Source organism: Phyllobates terribilis, unplaced genomic scaffold, assembly GCF_046119375.1.
Source record: "Phyllobates terribilis strain yellow unplaced genomic scaffold, ASM4611937v1 Scaffold_187__1_contigs__length_3656778, whole genome shotgun sequence".
Lineage (NCBI taxonomy): Eukaryota > Metazoa > Chordata > Amphibia > Anura > Dendrobatidae > Phyllobates > Phyllobates terribilis.
Genome location: NW_027362947.1, coordinates 2,550,753 through 2,569,531, shown reverse-complemented (window position 1 = coordinate 2,569,531; position 18,779 = coordinate 2,550,753). Strand labels below are relative to the sequence as shown.

The window sequence follows — 18,779 nt, the reverse complement described above, 5'->3', positions numbered from 1 at the left end:
CCAAAATGAGCTTGTAATCTGGCTTCTGCAACTTTGAACATGAAAAATCCAATGAGGAGAAGAAAAGCAAAGCCAAAGAGTCCATCCCAAAATCCGACAAACAAGCAAAATGAACAAAAAACATTGAATTCAATTCTTTCTGATTTTAGAAACTGCATTAAAGAAGGGGTGCACCGGTCCTGGAGATACTGCAATACCAGGTCAATGCGTGGAGTGGACAGAGCAAGCTCTTTTTCCATCTCCCTGTTCTAAAAATCCATTTAATATATGGTCCCCAGATAGGGGACGTATCAGATATTAAACTGATAAGAACAGATACTACACTTGATCTTAGCCAAAAGGCCGAGAAGCGATAACCAGAATTGGTTTCAAACTACGGAGCCACCCAAGGATCCTGAAAAGTCCATTTGTGGAGATGAGCTCCTGGACTCCCGTTAAGAAGACATGTTGTCAACCTCTAGATCCCTTACATGCCTGCACTTTTCGGCTTGCTGCTGCTGCAATCCACGCGTTTTAGATCTGCATAACTCCACCTCTTTAAACACAGCACCTTCACCCCCTGCTGTTCCCACCCGCCTCAACACCGTTGGAAGGGAGGAGAACCAATTAAGGCGGGGGGTGGGGTGGAACGAGCAGCTGTCTACCCTTAGCAGGAGGGCTCCTGATTACATACCTCTCCTGCTGCTGCTGCTGCTGGCTGTCCAGCAGCAGACTGAAGGTGGCTGCTGCTGTGCACAGGTATATAAAGGCTCAGAGCCTATTATGACACGCGCAGCCAGCGTTCCATTGCCACATTCCATCTACTGCAGGCAGGATACCTGGCTGGCTGAATGTCGCTGAGAAGCTCACAGAGACCGCCATAAGCAACAGTTTAACAGAATGCCACAGACTAATCAACCAAACTTTTTGGGTTGGGTTCTCTTTTATAGTCTGCAGGCATTAAATGAAAGAAGTCAGTGTTCCAGCAGAAGGAGACAACGTTTCAGAAAAGGCATTGTAGCAAACCAAAAAAGAAATTTTAAGCGCAGCAGAGTAACCAGCGCACATACCTGTTAGCTCAGGTGAGTTTAAAAGGCTGCTGTTGATAACAAGGGCATTTGCTAAATAGATGGTGTGTGTGCAACAATATACTGAAAGGTCAATTATATTGTGCAGCTTATCTCACAACCTGTAGTTATTTAGGTGAAAGCTCCAAAATGCTTGCCTAATATGTCTGTTTATCCAAAAGGAAGTAAAAAGGGAGAGCTAGAAAGATAGCATTGCATCACATTACATGGCAATGCAATGCACAGTTGCTGAAGTTGAACCAAAATGAGCTTGTAATCTGGCTTCTGCAACTTTGAACATGAAAAATCCAATGAGGAGAAGAAAAGCAAAGCCAAAGAGTCCATCCCAAAATCCGACAAACAAGCAAAATGAACAAAAAACATTGAATTCAATTCTTTCTGATTTTAGAAACTGCATTAAAGAAGGGGTGCACCGGTCCTGGAGATACTGCAATACCAGGTCAATGCGTGGAGTGGACAGAGCAAGCTCTTTTTCCATCTCCCTGTTCTAAAAATCCATTTAATATATGGTCCCCAGATAGGGGACGTATCAGATATTAAACTGATAAGAACAGATACTACACTTGATCTTAGCCAAAAGGCCGAGAAGCGATAACCAGAATTGGTTTCAAACTACGGAGCCACCCAAGGATCCTGAAAAGTCCATTTGTGGAGATGAGCTCCTGGACTCCCGTTAAGAAGACATGTTGTCAACCTCTAGATCCCTTACATGCCTGCACTTTTCGGCTTGCTGCTGCTGCAATCCACGCGTTTTAGATCTGCATAACTCCACCTCTTTAAACACAGCACCTTCACCCCCTGCTGTTCCCACCCGCCTCAACACCGTTGGAAGGGAGGAGAACCAATTAAGGCGGGGGGTGGGGTGGAACGAGCAGCTGTCTACCCTTAGCAGGAGGGCTCCTGATTACATACCTCTCCTGCTGCTGCTGCTGCTGGCTGTCCAGCAGCAGACTGAAGGTGGCTGCTGCTGTGCACAGGTATATAAAGGCTCAGAGCCTATTATGACACGCGCAGCCAGCGTTCCATTGCCACATTCCATCTACTGCAGGCAGGATACCTGGCTGGCTGAATGTCGCTGAGAAGCTCACAGAGACCGCCATAAGCAACAGTTTAACAGAATGCCACAGACTAATCAACCAAACTTTTTGGGTTGGGTTCTCTTTTATAGTCTGCAGGCATTAAATGAAAGAAGTCAGTGTTCCAGCAGAAGGAGACAACGTTTCAGAAAAGGCATTGTAGCAAACCAAAAAAGAAATTTTAAGCGCAGCAGAGTAACCAGCGCACATACCTGTTAGCTCAGGTGAGTTTAAAAGGCTGCTGTTGATAACAAGGGCATTTGCTAAATAGATGGTGTGTGTGCAACAATATACTGAAAGGTCAATTATATTGTGCAGCTTATCTCACCACCTGTAGTTATTTAGGTGAAAGCTCCAAAATGCTTGCCTAATATGTCTGTTTATCCAAAAGGAAGTAAAAAGGGAGAGCTAGAAAGATAGCATTGCATCACATTACATGGCAATGCAATGCACAGTTGCTGAAGTTGAACCAAAATGAGCTTGTAATCTGGCTTCTGCAACTTTGAACATGAAAAATCCAATGAGGAGAAGAAAAGCAAAGCCAAAGAGTCCATCCCAAAATCCGACAAACAAGCAAAATGAACAAAAAACATTGAATTCAATTCTTTCTGATTTTAGAAACTGCATTAAAGAAGGGGTGCACCGGTCCTGGAGATACTGCAATACCAGGTCAATGCGTGGAGTGGACAGAGCAAGCTCTTTTTCCATCTCCCTGTTCTAAAAATCCATTTAATATATGGTCCCCAGATAGGGGACGTATCAGATATTAAACTGATAAGAACAGATTTTTTTTTTTCTATTGAAAGCCCGAATTCGTGTACAAAACCCGAGTGCGCTTAAAAAAGTGACAAGTGCCACAAAAAAAGTGCACTAGGATGCTGGTCTTCTTAAAACCCTCTCCAAAAGGAGAAGGGTCCCCCAAACCATTCCCCGTCCCTCCGAGCCAGAAGGCCACAGCGAGGAACAGGGACAAATAGCCACCTCCAGCCGGAGCCAGAGGCGACCCAATCTTACCCCCAATACCTGCCCGAGTTCTCACCCGAGCAAGGCACTGGGAGCCAAAGACTGTGCTCCCCTCCCGGAAGAGGGGAGCCAACAATGCTCTCCTCCCGAAAGAGGAGAGCCAGGGGGGTTCAGGGGGGAGCGGAACCTGATGGCCACACACTCCCCCCCTAGACCTGCCAAGAGAGGAACCCGTAAGGGAACCGCATCCCGACAAAATCCTAGTAAGGACGTGGACACACGTGAAAAAGTGGACACACAGTGACAAAAAAAATTAAATAAATAGTGAAGGTTTCACAGTATAATACTGCCCGGACCTTCGACCGGGAATTGAAAAATTCCCCATCCTAAGGCCAGAAGGCCCGGAATAAGGGTGTGTGTGAAGAAAGAAATATTGAAGTGCTAGTGCAAATGTGCCATAAACTCAAGTGGGGTTCCCAATCCCAGTGAGTTAAGGCACCCCAGGGTCACCACTCCTGGGGCACTTCACACTTCGGGCTTTCGATCTTCCCCGGCCCAATGGCGTCGATCCTGGGGGGCCATGCTTTCCACCAGATGACTATATTAGCCAACTGGCGTACTATCAAGCGCCTAAACCCCAGTGTGCATAATGTATCAATCTACTAGGGCGGCCAACATCCAAAACCGCCTTTTCGAAAGATACTACACTTGATCTTAGCCAAAAGGCCGAGAAGCGATAACCAGAATTGGTTTCAAACTACGGAGCCACCCAAGGATCCTGAAAAGTCCATTTGTGGAGATGAGCTCCTGGACTCCCGTTAAGAAGACATGTTGTCAACCTCTAGATCCCTTACATGCCTGCACTTTTCGGCTTGCTGCTGCTGCAATCCACGCGTTTTAGATCTGCATAACTCCACCTCTTTAAACACAGCACCTTCACCCCCTGCTGTTCCCACCCGCCTCAACACCGTTGGAAGGGAGGAGAACCAATTAAGGCGGGGGGTGGGGTGGAACGAGCAGCTGTCTACCCTTAGCAGGAGGGCTCCTGATTACATACCTCTCCTGCTGCTGCTGCTGGCTGTCCAGCAGCAGATTGAAGGTGGCTGCTGCTGTGCACAGGTATATAAAGGCTCAGAGCCTATTATGACACGCGCAGCCAGCGTTCCATTGCCACATTCCATCTACTGCAGGCAGGATACCTGGCTGGCTGAATGTCGCTGAGAAGCTCACAGAGACCGCCATAAGCAACAGTTTAACAGAATGCCACAGACTAATCAACCAAACTTTTTGGGTTGGGTTCTCTTTTATAGTCTGCAGGCATTAAATGAAAGAAGTCAGTGTTCCAGCAGAAGGAGACAACGTTTCAGAAAAGGCATTGTAGCAAACCAAAAAAGAAATTTTAAGCGCAGCAGAGTAACCAGCGCACATACCTGTTAGCTCAGGTGAGTTTAAAAGGCTGCTGTTGATAACAAGGGCATTTGCTAAATAGATGGTGTGTGTGCAACAATATACTGAAAGGTCAATTATATTGTGCAGCTTATCTCACCACCTGTAGTTATTTAGGTGAAAGCTCCAAAATGCTTGCCTAATATGTCTGTTTATCCAAAAGGAAGTAAAAAGGGAGAGCTAGAAAGATAGCATTGCATCACATTACATGGCAATGCAATGCACAGTTGCTGAAGTTGAACCAAAATGAGCTTGTAATCTGGCTTCTGCAACTTTGAACATGAAAAATCCAATGAGGAGAAGAAAAGCAAAGCCAAAGAGTCCATCCCAAAATCCGACAAACAAGCAAAATGAACAAAAAACATTGAATTCAATTCTTTCTGATTTTAGAAACTGCATTAAAGAAGGGGTGCACCGGTCCTGGAGATACTGCAATACCAGGTCAATGCGTGGAGTGGACAGAGCAAGCTCTTTTTCCATCTCCCTGTTCTAAAAATCCATTTAATATATGGTCCCCAGATAGGGGACGTATCAGATATTAAACTGATAAGAACAGATACTACACTTGATCTTAGCCAAAAGGCCGAGAAGCGATAACCAGAATTGGTTTCAAACTACGGAGCCACCCAAGGATCCTGAAAAGTCCATTTGTGGAGATGAGCTCCTGGACTCCCGTTAAGAAGACATGTTGTCAACCTCTAGATCCCTTACATGCCTGCACTTTTCGGCTTGCTGCTGCTGCAATCCACGCGTTTTAGATCTGCATAACTCCACCTCTTTAAACACAGCACCTTCACCCCCTGCTGTTCCCACCCGCCTCAACACCGTTGGAAGGGAGGAGAACCAATTAAGGCGGGGGGTGGGGTGGAACGAGCAGCTGTCTACCCTTAGCAGGAGGGCTCCTGATTACATACCTCTCCTGCTGCTGCTGCTGCTGGCTGTCCAGCAGCAGACTGAAGGTGGCTGCTGCTGTGCACAGGTATATAAAGGCTCAGAGCCTATTATGACACGCGCAGCCAGCGTTCCATTGCCACATTCCATCTACTGCAGGCAGGATACCTGGCTGGCTGAATGTCGCTGAGAAGCTCACAGAGACCGCCATAAGCAACAGTTTAACAGAATGCCACAGACTAATCAACCAAACTTTTTGGGTTGGGTTCTCTTTTATAGTCTGCAGGCATTAAATGAAAGAAGTCAGTGTTCCAGCAGAAGGAGACAACGTTTCAGAAAAGGCATTGTAGCAAACCAAAAAAGAAATTTTAAGCGCAGCAGAGTAACCAGCGCACATACCTGTTAGCTCAGGTGAGTTTAAAAGGCTGCTGTTGATAACAAGGGCATTTGCTAAATAGATGGTGTGTGTGCAACAATATACTGAAAGGTCAATTATATTGTGCAGCTTATCTCACCACCTGTAGTTATTTAGGTGAAAGCTCCAAAATGCTTGCCTAATATGTCTGTTTATCCAAAAGGAAGTAAAAAGGGAGAGCTAGAAAGATAGCATTGCATCACATTACATGGCAATGCAATGCACAGTTGCTGAAGTTGAACCAAAATGAGCTTGTAATCTGGCTTCTGCAACTTTGAACATGAAAAATCCAATGAGGAGAAGAAAAGCAAAGCCAAAGAGTCCATCCCAAAATCCGACAAACAAGCAAAATGAACAAAAAACATTGAATTCAATTCTTTCTGATTTTAGAAACTGCATTAAAGAAGGGGTGCACCGGTCCTGGAGATACTGCAATACCAGGTCAATGCGTGGAGTGGACAGAGCAAGCTCTTTTTCCATCTCCCTGTTCTAAAAATCCATTTAATATATGGTCCCCAGATAGGGGACGTATCAGATATTAAACTGATAAGAACAGATACTACACTTGATCTTAGCCAAAAGGCCGAGAAGCGATAACCAGAATTGGTTTCAAACTACGGAGCCACCCAAGGATCCTGAAAAGTCCATTTGTGGAGATGAGCTCCTGGACTCCCGTTAAGAAGACATGTTGTCAACCTCTAGATCCCTTACATGCCTGCACTTTTCGGCTTGCTGCTGCTGCAATCCACGCGTTTTAGATCTGCATAACTCCACCTCTTTAAACACAGCACCTTCACCCCCTGCTGTTCCCACCCGCCTCAACACCGTTGGAAGGGAGGAGAACCAATTAAGGCGGGGGGTGGGGTGGAACGAGCAGCTGTCTACCCTTAGCAGGAGGGCTCCTGATTACATACCTCTCCTGCTGCTGCTGCTGCTGGCTGTCCAGCAGCAGACTGAAGGTGGCTGCTGCTGTGCACAGGTATATAAAGGCTCAGAGCCTATTATGACACGCGCAGCCAGCGTTCCATTGCCACATTCCATCTACTGCAGGCAGGATACCTGGCTGGCTGAATGTCGCTGAGAAGCTCACAGAGACCGCCATAAGCAACAGTTTAACAGAATGCCACAGACTAATCAACCAAACTTTTTGGGTTGGGTTCTCTTTTATAGTCTGCAGGCATTAAATGAAAGAAGTCAGTGTTCCAGCAGAAGGAGACAACGTTTCAGAAAAGGCATTGTAGCAAACCAAAAAAGAAATTTTAAGCGCAGCAGAGTAACCAGCGCACATACCTGTTAGCTCAGGTGAGTTTAAAAGGCTGCTGTTGATAACAAGGGCATTTGCTAAATAGATGGTGTGTGTGCAACAATATACTGAAAGGTCAATTATATTGTGCAGCTTATCTCACCACCTGTAGTTATTTAGGTGAAAGCTCCAAAATGCTTGCCTAATATGTCTGTTTATCCAAAAGGAAGTAAAAAGGGAGAGCTAGAAAGATAGCATTGCATCACATTACATGGCAATGCAATGCACAGTTGCTGAAGTTGAACCAAAATGAGCTTGTAATCTGGCTTCTGCAACTTTGAACATGAAAAATCCAATGAGGAGAAGAAAAGCAAAGCCAAAGAGTCCATCCCAAAATCCGACAAACAAGCAAAATGAACAAAAAACATTGAATTCAATTCTTTCTGATTTTAGAAACTGCATTAAAGAAGGGGTGCACCGGTCCTGGAGATACTGCAATACCAGGTCAATGCGTGGAGTGGACAGAGCAAGCTCTTTTTCCATCTCCCTGTTCTAAAAATCCATTTAATATATGGTCCCCAGATAGGGGACGTATCAGATATTAAACTGATAAGAACAGATACTACACTTGATCTTAGCCAAAAGGCCGAGAAGCGATAACCAGAATTGGTTTCAAACTACGGAGCCACCCAAGGATCCTGAAAAGTCCATTTGTGGAGATGAGCTCCTGGACTCCCGTTAAGAAGACATGTTGTCAACCTCTAGATCCCTTACATGCCTGCACTTTTCGGCTTGCTGCTGCTGCAATCCACGCGTTTTAGATCTGCATAACTCCACCTCTTTAAACACAGCACCTTCACCCCCTGCTGTTCCCACCCGCCTCAACACCGTTGGAAGGGAGGAGAACCAATTAAGGCGGGGGGTGGGGTGGAACGAGCAGCTGTCTACCATTAGCAGGAGGGCTCCTGATTACATACCTCTCCTGCTGCTGCTGCTGCTGGCTGTCCAGCAGCAGACTGAAGGTGGCTGCTGCTGTGCACAGGTATATAAAGGCTCAGAGCCTATTATGACACGCGCAGCCAGCGTTCCATTGCCACATTCCATCTACTGCAGGCAGGATACCTGGCTGGCTGAATGTCGCTGAGAAGCTCACAGAGACCGCCATAAGCAACAGTTTAACAGAATGCCACAGACTAATCAACCAAACTTTTTGGGTTGGGTTCTCTTTTATAGTCTGCAGGCATTAAATGAAAGAAGTCAGTGTTCCAGCAGAAGGAGACAACGTTTCAGAAAAGGCATTGTAGCAAACCAAAAAAGAAATTTTAAGCGCAGCAGAGTAACCAGCGCACATACCTGTTAGCTCAGGTGAGTTTAAAAGGCTGCTGTTGATAACAAGGGCATTTGCTAAATAGATGGTGTGTGTGCAACAATATACTGAAAGGTCAATTATATTGTGCAGCTTATCTCACCACCTGTAGTTATTTAGGTGAAAGCTCCAAAATGCTTGCCTAATATGTCTGTTTATCCAAAAGGAAGTAAAAAGGGAGAGCTAGAAAGATAGCATTGCATCACATTACATGGCAATGCAATGCACAGTTGCTGAAGTTGAACCAAAATGAGCTTGTAATCTGGCTTCTGCAACTTTGAACATGAAAAATCCAATGAGGAGAAGAAAAGCAAAGCCAAAGAGTCCATCCCAAAATCCGACAAACAAGCAAAATGAACAAAAAACATTGAATTCAATTCTTTCTGATTTTAGAAACTGCATTAAAGAAGGGGTGCACTGGTCCTGGAGATACTGCAATACCAGGTCAATGCGTGGAGTGGACAGAGCAAGCTCTTTTTCCATCTCCCTGTTCTAAAAATCCATTTAATATATGGTCCCCAGATAGGGGACGTATCAGATATTAAACTGATAAGAACAGATACTACACTTGATCTTAGCCAAAAGGCCGAGAAGCGATAACCAGAATTGGTTTCAAACTACGGAGCCACCCAAGGATCCTGAAAAGTCCATTTGTGGAGATGAGCTCCTGGACTCCCGTTAAGAAGACATGTTGTCAACCTGTAGATCCCTTACATGCCTGCACTTTTTGGCTTGCTGCTGCTGCAATCCACGCGTTTTAGATCTGCATAACTCCACCTCTTTAAACACAGCACCTTCACCCCCTGCTGTTCCCACCCGCCTCAACACCGTTGGAAGGGAGGAGAACCAATTAAGGCGGGGGGTGGGGTGGAACGAGCAGCTGTCTACCCTTAGCAGGAGGGCTCCTGATTACATACCTCTCCTGCTGCTGCTGCTGCTGGCTGTCCAGCAGCAGACTGAAGGTGGCTGCTGCTGTGCACAGGTATATAAAGGCTCAGAGCCTATTATGACACGCGCAGCCAGCGTTCCATTGCCACATTCCATCTACTGCAGGCAGGATACCTGGCTGGCTGAATGTCGCTGAGAAGCTCACAGAGACCGCCATAAGCAACAGTTTAACAGAATGCCACAGACTAATCAACCAAACTTTTTGGGTTGGGTTCTCTTTTATAGTCTGCAGGCATTAAATGAAAGAAGTCAGTGTTCCAGCAGAAGGAGACAACGTTTCAGAAAAGGCATTGTAGCAAACCAAAAAAGAAATTTTAAGCGCAGCAGAGTAACCAGCGCACATACCTGTTAGCTCAGGTGAGTTTAAAAGGCTGCTGTTGATAACAAGGGCATTTGCTAAATAGATGGTGTGTGTGCAACAATATACTGAAAGGTCAATTATATTGTGCAGCTTATCTCACCACCTGTAGTTATTTAGGTGAAAGCTCCAAAATGCTTGCCTAATATGTCTGTTTATCCAAAAGGAAGTAAAAAGGGAGAGCTAGAAAGATAGCATTGCATCACATTACATGGCAATGCAATGCACAGTTGCTGAAGTTGAACCAAAATGAGCTTGTAATCTGGCTTCTGCAACTTTGAACATGAAAAATCCAATGAGGAGAAGAAAAGCAAAGCCAAAGAGTCCATCCCAAAATCCGACAAACAAGCAAAATGAACAAAAAACATTGAATTCAATTCTTTCTGATTTTAGAAACTGCATTAAAGAAGGGGTGCACCGGTCCTGGAGATACTGCAATACCAGGTCAATGCGTGGAGTGGACAGAGCAAGCTCTTTTTCCATCTCCCTGTTCTAAAAATCCATTTAATATATGGTCCCCAGATAGGGGACGTATCAGATATTAAACTGATAAGAACAGATACTACACTTGATCTTAGCCAAAAGGCCGAGAAGCGATAACCAGAATTGGTTTCAAACTACGGAGCCACCCAAGGATCCTGAAAAGTCCATTTGTGGAGATGAGCTCCTGGACTCCCGTTAAGAAGACATGTTGTCAACCTCTAGATCCCTTACATGCCTGCACTTTTCGGCTTGCTGCTGCTGCAATCCACGCGTTTTAGATCTGCATAACTCCACCTCTTTAAACACAGCACCTTCACCCCCTGCTGTTCCCACCCGCCTCAACACCGTTGGAAGGGAGGAGAACCAATTAAGGCGGGGGGTGGGGTGGAACGAGCAGCTGTCTACCCTTAGCAGGAGGGCTCCTGATTACATACCTCTCCTGCTGCTGCTGCTGCTGGCTGTCCAGCAGCAGACTGAAGGTGGCTGCTGCTGTGCACAGGTATATAAAGGCTCAGAGCCTATTATGACACGCGCAGCCAGCGTTTCATTGCCACATTCCATCTACTGCAGGCAGGATACCTGGCTGGCTGAATGTCGCTGAGAAGCTCACAGAGACCGCCATAAGCAACAGTTTAACAGAATGCCACAGACTAATCAACCAAACTTTTTGGGTTGGGTTCTCTTTTATAGTCTGCAGGCATTAAATGAAAGAAGTCAGTGTTCCAGCAGAAGGAGACAACGTTTCAGAAAAGGCATTGTAGCAAACCAAAAAAGAAATTTTAAGCGCAGCAGAGTAACCAGCGCACATACCTGTTAGCTCAGGTGAGTTTAAAAGGCTGCTGTTGATAACAAGGGCATTTGCTAAATAGATGGTGTGTGTGCAACAATATACTGAAAGGTCAATTATATTGTGCAGCTTATCTCACCACCTGTAGTTATTTAGGTGAAAGCTCCAAAATGCTTGCCTAATATGTCTGTTTATCCAAAAGGAAGTAAAAAGGGAGAGCTAGAAAGATAGCATTGCATCACATTACATGGCAATGCAATGCACAGTTGCTGAAGTTGAACCAAAATGAGCTTGTAATCTGGCTTCTGCAACTTTGAACATGAAAAATCCAATGAGGAGAAGAAAAGCAAAGCCAAAGAGTCCATCCCAAAATCCGACAAACAAGCAAAATGAACAAAAAACATTGAATTCAATTCTTTCTGATTTTAGAAACTGCATTAAAGAAGGGGTGCACCGGTCCTGGAGATACTGCAATACCAGGTCAATGCGTGGAGTGGACAGAGCAAGCTCTTTTTCCATCTCCCTGTTCTAAAAATCCATTTAATATATGGTCCCCAGATAGGGGACGTATCAGATATTAAACTGATAAGAACAGATACTACACTTGATCTTAGCCAAAAGGCCGAGAAGCGATAACCAGAATTGGTTTCAAACTACGGAGCCACCCAAGGATCCTGAAAAGTCCATTTGTGGAGATGAGCTCCTGGACTCCCGTTAAGAAGACATGTTGTCAACCTCTAGATCCCTTACATGCCTGCACTTTTCGGCTTGCTGCTGCTGCAATCCACGCGTTTTAGATCTGCATAACTCCACCTCTTTAAACACAGCACCTTCACCCCCTGCTGTTCCCACCCGCCTCAACACCGTTGGAAGGGAGGAGAACCAATTAAGGCGGGGGGTGGGGTGGAACGAGCAGCTGTCTACCCTTAGCAGGAGGGCTCCTGATTACATACCTCTCCTGCTGCTGCTGCTGCTGGCTGTCCAGCAGCAGACTGAAGGTGGCTGCTGCTGTGCACAGGTATATAAAGGCTCAGAGCCTATTATGACACGCGCAGCCAGCGTTCCATTGCCACATTCCATCTACTGCAGGCAGGATACCTGGCTGGCTGAATGTCGCTGAGAAGCTCACAGAGACCGCCATAAGCAACAGTTTAACAGAATGCCACAGACTAATCAACCAAACTTTTTGGGTTGGGTTCTCTTTTATAGTCTGCAGGCATTAAATGAAAGAAGTCAGTGTTCCAGCAGAAGGAGACAACGTTTCAGAAAAGGCATTGTAGCAAACCAAAAAAGAAATTTTAAGCGCAGCAGAGTAACCAGCGCACATACCTGTTAGCTCAGGTGAGTTTAAAAGGCTGCTGTTGATAACAAGGGCATTTGCTAAATAGATGGTGTGTGTGCAACAATATACTGAAAGGTCAATTATATTGTGCAGCTTATCTCACCACCTGTAGTTATTTAGGTGAAAGCTCCAAAATGCTTGCCTAATATGTCTGTTTATCCAAAAGGAAGTAAAAAGGGAGAGCTAGAAAGATAGCATTGCATCACATTACATGGCAATGCAATACACAGTTGCTGAAGTTGAACCAAAATGAGCTTGTAATCTGGCTTCTGCAACTTTGAACATGAAAAATCCAATGAGGAGAAGAAAAGCAAAGCCAAAGAGTCCATCCCAAAATCCGACAAACAAGCAAAATGAACAAAAAACATTGAATTCAATTCTTTCTGATTTTAGAAACTGCATTAAAGAAGGGGTGCACCGGTCCTGGAGATACTGCAATACCAGGTCAATGCGTGGAGTGGACAGAGCAAGCTCTTTTTCCATCTCCCTGTTCTAAAAATCCATTTAATATATGGTCCCCAGATAGGGGACGTATCAGATATTAAACTGATAAGAACAGATACTACACTTGATCTTAGCCAAAAAGCCGAGAAGCGATAACCAGAATTGGTTTCAAACTACGGAGCCACCCAAGGATCCTGAAAAGTCCATTTGTGGAGATGAGCTCCTGGACTCCCGTTAAGAAGACATGTTGTCAACCTCTAGATCCCTTACATGCCTGCACTTTTCGGCTTGCTGCTGCTGCAATCCACGCGTTTTAGATCTGCATAACTCCACCTCTTTAAACACAGCACCTTCACCCCCTGCTGTTCCCACCCGCCTCAACACCGTTGGAAGGGAGGAGAACCAATTAAGGCGGGGGGTGGGGTGGAACGAGCAGCTGTCTACCCTTAGCAGGAGGGCTCCTGATTACATACCTCTCCTGCTGCTGCTGCTGCTGGCTGTCCAGCAGCAGACTGAAGGTGGCTGCTGCTGTGCACAGGTATATAAAGGCTCAGAGCCTATTATGACACGCGCAGCCAGCGTTCCATTGCCACATTCCATCTACTGCAGGCAGGATACCTGGCTGGCTGAATGTCGCTGAGAAGCTCACAGAGACCGCCATAAGCAACAGTTTAACAGAATGCCACAGACTAATCAACCAAACTTTTTGGGTTGGGTTCTCTTTTATAGTCTGCAGGCATTAAATGAAAGAAGTCAGTGTTCCAGCAGAAGGAGACAACGTTTCAGAAAAGGCATTGTAGCAAACCAAAAAAGAAATTTTAAGCGCAGCAGAGTAACCAGCGCACATACCTGTTAGCTCAGGTGAGTTTAAAAGGCTGCTGTTGATAACAAGGGCATTTGCTAAATAGATGGTGTGTGTGCAACAATATACTGAAAGGTCAATTATATTGTGCAGCTTATCTCACCACCTGTAGTTATTTAGGTGAAAGCTCCAAAATGCTTGCCTAATATGTCTGTTTATCCAAAAGGAAGTAAAAAGGGAGAGCTAGAAAGATAGCATTGCATCACATTACATGGCAATGCAATGCACAGTTGCTGAAGTTGAACCAAAATGAGCTTGTAATCTGGCTTCTGCAACTTTGAACATGAAAAATCCAATGAGGAGAAGAAAAGCAAAGCCAAAGAGTCCATCCCAAAATCCGACAAACAAGCAAAATGAACAAAAAACATTGAATTCAATTCTTTCTGATTTTAGAAACTGCATTAAAGAAGGGGTGCACCGGTCCTGGAGATACTGCAATACCAGGTCAATGCGTGGAGTGGACAGAGCAAGCTCTTTTTCCATCTCCCTGTTCTAAAAATCCATTTAATATATGGTCCCCAGATAGGGGACGTATCAGATATTAAACTGATAAGAACAGATACTACACTTGATCTTAGCCAAAAGGCCGAGAAGCGATAACCAGAATTGGTTTCAAACTACGGAGCCACCCAAGGATCCTGAAAAGTCCATTTGTGGAGATGAGCTCCTGGACTCCCGTTAAGAAGACATGTTGTCAACCTCTAGATCCCTTACATGCCTGCACTTTTCGGCTTGCTGCTGCTGCAATCCACGCGTTTTAGATCTGCATAACTCCACCTCTTTAAACACAGCACCTTCACCCCCTGCTGTTCCCACCCGCCTCAACACCGTTGGAAGGGAGGAGAACCAATTAAGGCGGGGGGTGGGGTGGAACGAGCAGCTGTCTACCCTTAGCAGGAGGGCTCCTGATTACATACCTCTCCTGCTGCTGCTGCTGGCTGTCCAGCAGCAGACTGAAGGTGGCTGCTGCTGTGCACAGGTATATAAAGGCTCAGAGCCTATTATGACATGCGCAGCCAGCGTTCCATTGCCACATTCCATCTACTGCAGGCAGGATACCTGGCTGGCTGAATGTGGCTGAGAAGCTCACAGAGACCGCCATAAGCAACAGTTTAACAGAATGCCACAGACTAATCAACCAAACTTTTTGGGTTGGGTTCTCTTTTATAGTCTGCAGGCATTAAATGAAAGAAGTCAGTGTTCCAGCAGAAGGAGACAACGTTTCAGAAAAGGCATTGTAGCAAACCAAAAAAGAAATTTTAAGCGCAGCAGAGTAACCAGCGCACATACCTGTTAGCTCAGGTGAGTTTAAAAGGCTGCTGTTGATAACAAGGGCATTTGCTAAATAGATGGTGTGTGTGCAACAATATACTGAAAGGTCAATTATATTGTGCAGCTTATCTCACCACCTGTAGTTATTTAGGTGAAAGCTCCAAAATGCTTGCCTAATATGTCTGTTTATCCAAAAGGAAGTAAAAAGGGAGAGCTAGAAAGATAGCATTGCATCACATTACATGGCAATGCAATGCACAGTTGCTGAAGTTGAACCAAAATGAGCTTGTAATCTGGCTTCTGCAACTTTGAACATGAAAAATCCAATGAGGAGAAGAAAAGCAAAGCCAAAGAGTCCATCCCAAAATCCGACAAACAAGCAAAATGAACAAAAAACATTGAATTCAATTCTTTCTGATTTTAGAAACTGCATTAAAGAAGGGGTGCACCGGTCCTGGAGATACTGCAATACCAGGTCAATGCGTGGAGTGGACAGAGCAAGCTCTTTTTCCATCTCCCTGTTCTAAAAATCCATTTAATATATGGTCCCCAGATAGGGGACGTATCAGATATTAAACTGATAAGAACAGATACTACACTTGATCTTAGCCAAAAGGCCGAGAAGCGATAACCAGAATTGGTTTCAAACTACGGAGCCACCCAAGGATCCTGAAAAGTCCATTTGTGGAGATGAGCTCCTGGACTCCCGTTAAGAAGACATGTTGTCAACCTCTAGATCCCTTACATGCCTGCACTTTTCGGCTTGCTGCTGCTGCAATCCACGCGTTTTAGATCTGCATAACTCCACCTCTTTAAACACAGCACCTTCACCCCCTGCTGTTCCCACCCGCCTCAACACCGTTGGAAGGGAGGAGAACCAATTAAGGCGGGGGGTGGGGTGGAATGAGCAGCTGTCTACCCTTAGCAGGAGGGCTCCTGATTACATACCTCTCCTGCTGCTGCTGCTGCTGGCTGTCTAGCAGCAGACTGAAGGTGGCTGCTGCTGTGCACAGGTATATAAAGGCTCAGAGCCTATTATGACACACGCAGCCAGCGTTCCATTGCCACATTCCATCTACTGCAGGCAGGATACCTGGCTGGCTGAATGTCGCTGAGAAGCTCACAGAGACCGCCATAAGCAACAGTTTAACAGAATGCCACAGACTAATCAACCAAACTTTTTGGGTTGGGTTCTCTTTTATAGTCTGCAGGCATTAAATGAAAGAAGTCAGTGTTCCAGCAGAAGGAGACAACGTTTCAGAAAAGGCATTGTAGCAAACCAAAAAAGAAATTTTAAGCGCAGCAGAGTAACCAGCGCACATACCTGTTAGCTCAGGTGAGTTTAAAAGGCTGCTGTTGATAACAAGGGCATTTGCTAAATAGATGGTGTGTGTGCAACAATATACTGAAAGGTCAATTATATTGTGCAGCTTATCTCACCACCTGCAGTTATTTAGGTGAAAGCTCCAAAATGCTTGCCTAATATGTCTGTTTATCCAAAAGGAAGTAAAAAGGGAGAGCTAGAAAGATAGCATTGCATCACATTACATGGCAATGCAATGCACAGTTGCTGAAGTTGAACCAAAATGAGCTTGTAATCTGGCTTCTGCAACTTTGAACATGAAAAATCCAATGAGGAGAAGAAAAGCAAAGCCAAAGAGTCCATCCCAAAATCCGACAAACAAGCAAAATGAACAAAAAACATTGAATTCAATTCTTTCTGATTTTAGAAACTGCATTAAAGAAGGGGTGCACCGGTCCTGGAGACACTGCAATACCAGGTCAATGCGTGGAGTGGACAGAGCAAGCTCTTTTTCCATCTCCCTGTTCTAAAAATCCATTTAATATATGGTCCCCAGATAGGGGACGTATCAGATATTAAACTGATAAGAACAGATACTACACTTGATCTTAGCCAAAAGGCCGAGAAGCGATAACCAGAATTGGTTTCAAACTACGGAGCCACCCAAGGATCCTGAAAAGTCCATTTGTGGAGATGAGCTCCTGGACTCCCGTTAAGAAGACATGTTGTCAACCTCTAGATCCCTTACATGCCTGCACTTTTCGGCTTGCTGCTGCTGCAATCCACGCGTTTTAGATCTGCATAACTCCACCTCTTTAAACACAGCACCTTCACCCCCTGCTGTTCCCACCCGCCTCAACACCGTTGGAAGGGAGGAGAACCAATTAAGGCGGGGGGTGGGGTGGAACGAGCAGCTGTCTACCCTTAGCAGGAGGGCTCCTGATTACATACCTCTCCTGCTGCTGCTGCTGCTGGCTGTCCAGCAGCAGACTGAAGGTGGCTGCTGCTGTGCACAGGTATATAAAGGCTCAGAGCCTATTATGACACGCGCAGCCAGCGTTCCATTGCCACATTCCATCTACTGCAGGCAGGATACCTGGCTGGCTGAATGTCGCTGAGAAGCTCACAGAGACCGCCATAAGCAACAGTTTAACAGAATGCCACAGACTAATCAACCAAACTTTTTGGGTTGGGTTCTCTTTTATAGTCTGCAGGCATTAAATGAAAGAAGTCAGTGTTCCAGCAGAAGGAGACAACGTTTCAGAAAAGGCATTGTAGCAAACCAAAAAAGAAATTTTAAGCGCAGCAGAGTAACCAGCGCACATACCTGTTAGCTCAGGTGAGTTTAAAAGGCTGCTGTTGATAACAAGGGCATTTGCTAAATAGATGGTGTGTGTGCAACAATATACTGAAAGGTCAATTATATTGTGCAGCTTATCTCACCACCTGTAGTTATTTAGGTGAAAGCTCCAAAATGCTTGCCTAATATGTCTGTTTATCCAAAAGGAAGTAAAAAAGGAGAGCTAGAAAGATAGCATTGCATCACATTACATGGCAATGCAATGCACAGTTGCTGAAGTTGAACCAAAATGAGCTTGTAATCTGGCTTCTGCAACTTTGAACATGAAAAATCCAATGAGGAGAAGAAAAGCAAAGCCAAAGAGTCCATCCCAAAATCCGACAAACAAGCAAAATGAACAAAAAAACATTGAATTCAATTCTTTCTGATTTTAGAAACTGCATTAAAGAAGGGGTGCACCGGTCCTGGAGATACTGCAATACCAGGTCAATGCGTGGAGTGGACAGAGCAAGCTCTTTTTCCATCTCCCTGTTCTAAAAATCCATTTAATATATGGTCCCCAGATAGGGGACGTATCAGATATTAAACTGATAAGAACAGATACTACACTTGATCTTAGCCAAAAGGCCGAGAAGCGATAACCAGAATTGGTTTCAAACTACGGAGCCACCCAAGCATCCTGAAAAGTCCATTTGTGGAGATGAGCTCCTGGACTCCCGTTAAGAAGACATGTTGTCAACCTCTAGATCCCTTACATGCCTGCACTTTTCGGCTTGCTGCTGCTGCAATCCACGCGTTTTAGATCTGCATAACTCCACCTCTTTAAACACAGCACCTTCACCCCCTGCTGTTCCCACCCGCCTCAACACCGTTGGAAGGGAGGAGAACCAATTAAGGCGGGGGGTGGGGTGGAACGAGCAGCTGTCTACCCTTAGCAGGAGGGCTCCTGATTACATACCTCTCCTGCTGCTGCTGCTGGCTGTCCAGCAGCAGACTGAAGGTGGCTGCTGCTGTGCACAGGTATATAAAGGCTCAGAGCCTATTATGACACGCGCAGCCAGCGTTCCATTGCCACATTCCATCTACTGCAGGCAGGATACCTGGCTGGCTGAATGTCGCTGAGAAGCTCACAGAGACCGCCATAAGCAACAGTTTAACAGAATGCCACAGACTAATCAACCAAACTTTTTGGGTTGGGTTCTCTTTTATAGTC

The 18,779-nt window shown here is 45.3% G+C and overlaps 14 non-coding genes and 1 pseudogene across 14 annotated transcripts; all 15 read right to left on the bottom strand.

The window, feature by feature from the left end:
- Positions 1-163: 163 nt before the first annotated feature.
- On the bottom strand, positions 164-354 carry LOC141213042 (U2 spliceosomal RNA). Its single transcript, XR_012282621.1, has one exon. It is a non-coding gene; the product is annotated as a U2 spliceosomal RNA (small nuclear RNA).
- Positions 355-1,469: 1,115 nt separating this feature from the next.
- Positions 1,470-1,660, bottom strand: LOC141213041 (U2 spliceosomal RNA). The gene has a single exon (XR_012282620.1). It is a non-coding gene; the product is annotated as a U2 spliceosomal RNA (small nuclear RNA).
- Positions 1,661-2,775: 1,115 nt separating this feature from the next.
- LOC141213184 (U2 spliceosomal RNA) lies at positions 2,776-2,962 on the bottom strand. Its single transcript, XR_012282746.1, has one exon. It is a non-coding gene; the product is annotated as a U2 spliceosomal RNA (small nuclear RNA).
- A 790-nt stretch (positions 2,963-3,752) lies between these two features.
- On the bottom strand, positions 3,753-3,844 carry LOC141213240 (U2 spliceosomal RNA; annotated as a pseudogene).
- A 1,112-nt stretch (positions 3,845-4,956) lies between these two features.
- Positions 4,957-5,147, bottom strand: LOC141213040 (U2 spliceosomal RNA). Its single transcript, XR_012282619.1, has one exon. It is a non-coding gene; the product is annotated as a U2 spliceosomal RNA (small nuclear RNA).
- Positions 5,148-6,262: 1,115 nt separating this feature from the next.
- On the bottom strand, positions 6,263-6,453 carry LOC141213039 (U2 spliceosomal RNA). The gene has a single exon (XR_012282618.1). It is a non-coding gene; the product is annotated as a U2 spliceosomal RNA (small nuclear RNA).
- Positions 6,454-7,568: 1,115 nt separating this feature from the next.
- On the bottom strand, positions 7,569-7,759 carry LOC141213038 (U2 spliceosomal RNA). Its single transcript, XR_012282617.1, has one exon. It is a non-coding gene; the product is annotated as a U2 spliceosomal RNA (small nuclear RNA).
- Positions 7,760-8,874: 1,115 nt separating this feature from the next.
- Positions 8,875-9,065, bottom strand: LOC141213262 (U2 spliceosomal RNA). Its single transcript, XR_012282778.1, has one exon. It is a non-coding gene; the product is annotated as a U2 spliceosomal RNA (small nuclear RNA).
- Positions 9,066-10,180: 1,115 nt separating this feature from the next.
- LOC141213037 (U2 spliceosomal RNA) lies at positions 10,181-10,371 on the bottom strand. The gene has a single exon (XR_012282616.1). It is a non-coding gene; the product is annotated as a U2 spliceosomal RNA (small nuclear RNA).
- Positions 10,372-11,486: 1,115 nt separating this feature from the next.
- LOC141213036 (U2 spliceosomal RNA) lies at positions 11,487-11,677 on the bottom strand. Its single transcript, XR_012282615.1, has one exon. It is a non-coding gene; the product is annotated as a U2 spliceosomal RNA (small nuclear RNA).
- Positions 11,678-12,792: 1,115 nt separating this feature from the next.
- LOC141213099 (U2 spliceosomal RNA) lies at positions 12,793-12,983 on the bottom strand. Its single transcript, XR_012282676.1, has one exon. It is a non-coding gene; the product is annotated as a U2 spliceosomal RNA (small nuclear RNA).
- A 1,115-nt stretch (positions 12,984-14,098) lies between these two features.
- On the bottom strand, positions 14,099-14,289 carry LOC141213035 (U2 spliceosomal RNA). Its single transcript, XR_012282614.1, has one exon. It is a non-coding gene; the product is annotated as a U2 spliceosomal RNA (small nuclear RNA).
- A 1,112-nt stretch (positions 14,290-15,401) lies between these two features.
- LOC141213033 (U2 spliceosomal RNA) lies at positions 15,402-15,592 on the bottom strand. The gene has a single exon (XR_012282612.1). It is a non-coding gene; the product is annotated as a U2 spliceosomal RNA (small nuclear RNA).
- Positions 15,593-16,707: 1,115 nt separating this feature from the next.
- Positions 16,708-16,898, bottom strand: LOC141213076 (U2 spliceosomal RNA). Its single transcript, XR_012282654.1, has one exon. It is a non-coding gene; the product is annotated as a U2 spliceosomal RNA (small nuclear RNA).
- A 1,116-nt stretch (positions 16,899-18,014) lies between these two features.
- LOC141213032 (U2 spliceosomal RNA) lies at positions 18,015-18,205 on the bottom strand. Its single transcript, XR_012282611.1, has one exon. It is a non-coding gene; the product is annotated as a U2 spliceosomal RNA (small nuclear RNA).
- Between the last annotated feature and the right edge of the window lie 574 nt (positions 18,206-18,779).